At 35.3% G+C, this 2,743-nt stretch overlaps 1 protein-coding gene across 4 annotated transcripts in view; it reads left to right on the forward strand.

The window, feature by feature from the left end:
• LOC115426425 (neuropeptide FF receptor 2-like) overlaps positions 1-2,395 on the forward strand; it is a 57,091-nt gene extending 54,696 nt beyond the window's left edge. For all 4 annotated transcript variants that reach the window (XM_030144549.1, XM_030144551.1, XM_030144550.1 and 1 more), the window contains one exon: positions 1-2,395. This exon is cut by the window's left edge and continues 1,098 nt beyond it. The gene's annotated coding sequence lies outside the window, so the exon portion shown is untranslated.
• The last annotated feature ends 348 nt before the right edge of the window (positions 2,396-2,743 follow it).

Genomic DNA, 2,743 nt, shown 5'->3' on the forward strand with positions numbered 1-2,743 from the left:
CCATTTATCTCATTATTACAAGAGGCCATAATAAGATAAGACTTCGTCATGTCAAGGCAACAATTTTTTTTAATTTTTTTTTTTTTTATGAGATACATGATGTGATTATCACAAGAAGACAAGTTTGGTTAACTCTAACAAAATAATAAATTCATTATGAGAAATAAAGATTTGTTATTTCAAGTTAAGTAAATAGCCTGTTATCACAAGACAATAAAATAATTAACCCTTTTATCATCAGAAAACCATATTTCATTATCTTGGTTTAATAATGTAAGTAACCCATTATCAGAAAACAAAGATAATGCCAAAGATAATAACACAGCCTGGCCAAAACGAAAGTTACATTTCTCCTCAGTATATCATTATTTGGCCACTGAAAAAGTACTGACCACTCTTTAGTGACAATGTTGTAAATGGACTGGACTAGCATTTTCTACACCTTCATGGTGCCTAAAGCACTTTACAAAGCCTCACATTCACCCATTCATGCACACACTCACACACCAGTGGATGGCTGTTGCCATGGGCATGCCACCCATACTGTACTTACACATTGTAGGTATAGAAGAAAAATACACAGACTGGCCAAAAAAAAGTTCTACACTCTAATATTTATTTGGATCACCTTTGATCAAAGGACACATTAGTTGTGGCATTGTTTCAGTAACTTTTGCAATGCCATAACATTTATTTCTGTAAGTTTTTGGACACATGGTGTTGCTGAATCAAGATCTGACCAACTGCAAGAACCTCAGATCACAACACTGGCCCCACAGGCTTGTACTGTAGGCATTAGGCATGATGGGTGATGACTTCATTCACCTCTCCTCTCACCCTAATGGACCCATCACTCTGGAAGAGGGTAAGTCTGCTCTCATCAGACCACATATTTTTTGTCCATTGAAACACAGTCCATTCTTTATTCTCACTTCTCAAAATGATGATTGTTTAGTAAATGAGAAGCAACTCAATGCATTTGTTAGCATTAAAGAACATGTTGCAGCTGAAACATATTTGTTACTGCAGGAAGGATCTGAACTATTGGCTCAGTTAAATCCAGGAAGAGCCTTTTTTGACCTGCTGTATATCAAGATGATAACATAATTACCACATTTAGATGAGGAAAGACTTGACTCATTACCACAAAATAAACAAGCTTTGTTGTCTTGAGCTACCAAAATAAAGACCTGTTATGATGAAACAAGCTTGGTAAATAATTAACCTACCATCATGAAAAAACAAGCTTCATTGAGAAAACAAAAATAATTAACTAAGGTCTTGAGATGAGAACACTATAAACTAAATCCAAGCTTGGATTGGCCACTATATCCTCTTTGAAGACTACGTTGCTTACAAGGATGCATTATTGAATATTTCATAGGAGGAAGTTAAATTCATTTAAGGTGTCTTATGCCTATAAGACACCTTAAATGAATTTAACTGGTTTTAAATACAGCAGCACAAGATACTTCACACTGAGATCAAGTATGTTTCAAACCACCTCAAATATCAGGAACTGACTGAAATTGTGATTGGTAATCTCTGGTTATCACTGTACACTTTGAACACAATTTATTGTGCACATTTTGTGCAATGGGCATGCTGACGAGAGTGTAGGCAGGCAGAAAGTAATACCAGCTCTACTTACCTTGTGAAAGGGGGGGGGGGGGTATCAGCAATTAGGACTGGTTGATACTGCATGAATTAACGTACTGCCCCATGCCATACCTTCATACAAGTGTATAAAAATTGCATCAAACATGTTGTTTCAGAGGCAGATTTCAGAAGAACAGTTCACACGAATATCACTTAATATTCCAAGTCAGGAACACTGCTGAATCTCTGCGTGAATTCATCTTCAATTCCAAATTCAATTTACTTTCAGATACAATAATTGTCTTCATATCTGGCAACAAAGTTTCCAAGGCACTGTGTGGTACATCAGATGAGGAAAATTATTTCTATAGGTGAACTTCTGCAGGTAAAGAAAAGCTTATGTCTGGTTTGTCATATTGTCTTTATTTGTTTCATGTTTTATACTTGGTATTTTAGTTTTAGGGAAAATATCTCCATTTCCCCCTAATTCAGTAGATTCAACTATCTCGATACTGTACATTTTCTCCAGAGGTCCCATTTGCTTATGGTAAAATGAGCAACAATGAAAGTTACATGGTAATAATTTGTCTGTACTACAATATCTTCTAGTTTTAAAACCACTTACTTTTTAATATTCTATCCTTTACATCACAAATGGAGGCATATTTTAAGCCATGTGTATGACTGTATGTACCCTATGAACATGCACATGTACTGATGCTAGATGGAAATATAATATATTGTTGAATAGATCATGAGTCTGTAATGAATGTACACTATAAATCTCAGTTTAACTATATTACTGTTATGCTCTCTATGAACAGTCTTGTCTATTTAACACACACATTGTCTACTTGTTGAATATGTCAGGGACTGTTTATGACTGTTTGTGTCAAACTCTCACAGGGTAGCATATTGCATCCAAAGGTATTTTAGTGTTTGAAAATCTAGGTTGTGTCTGATTTTTAACAAGGGGCCTATTTTGGAAGTTTGTCGCTATAGAATTTGTACAAGAACTTTTTCACATACAGTGGTGGTTATTTTAAAAGGTAGTCTAATGCTGCATTTACACGCAGCTGGGTATTTTTGAAAACGGACATTTTTCTTTGCGCTTATGCCTGTCATTTACATGACAGCGATGGGC

Source organism: Sphaeramia orbicularis, chromosome 9 (genome assembly GCF_902148855.1).
Source record: "Sphaeramia orbicularis chromosome 9, fSphaOr1.1, whole genome shotgun sequence".
NCBI lineage: Eukaryota > Metazoa > Chordata > Actinopteri > Kurtiformes > Apogonidae > Sphaeramia > Sphaeramia orbicularis.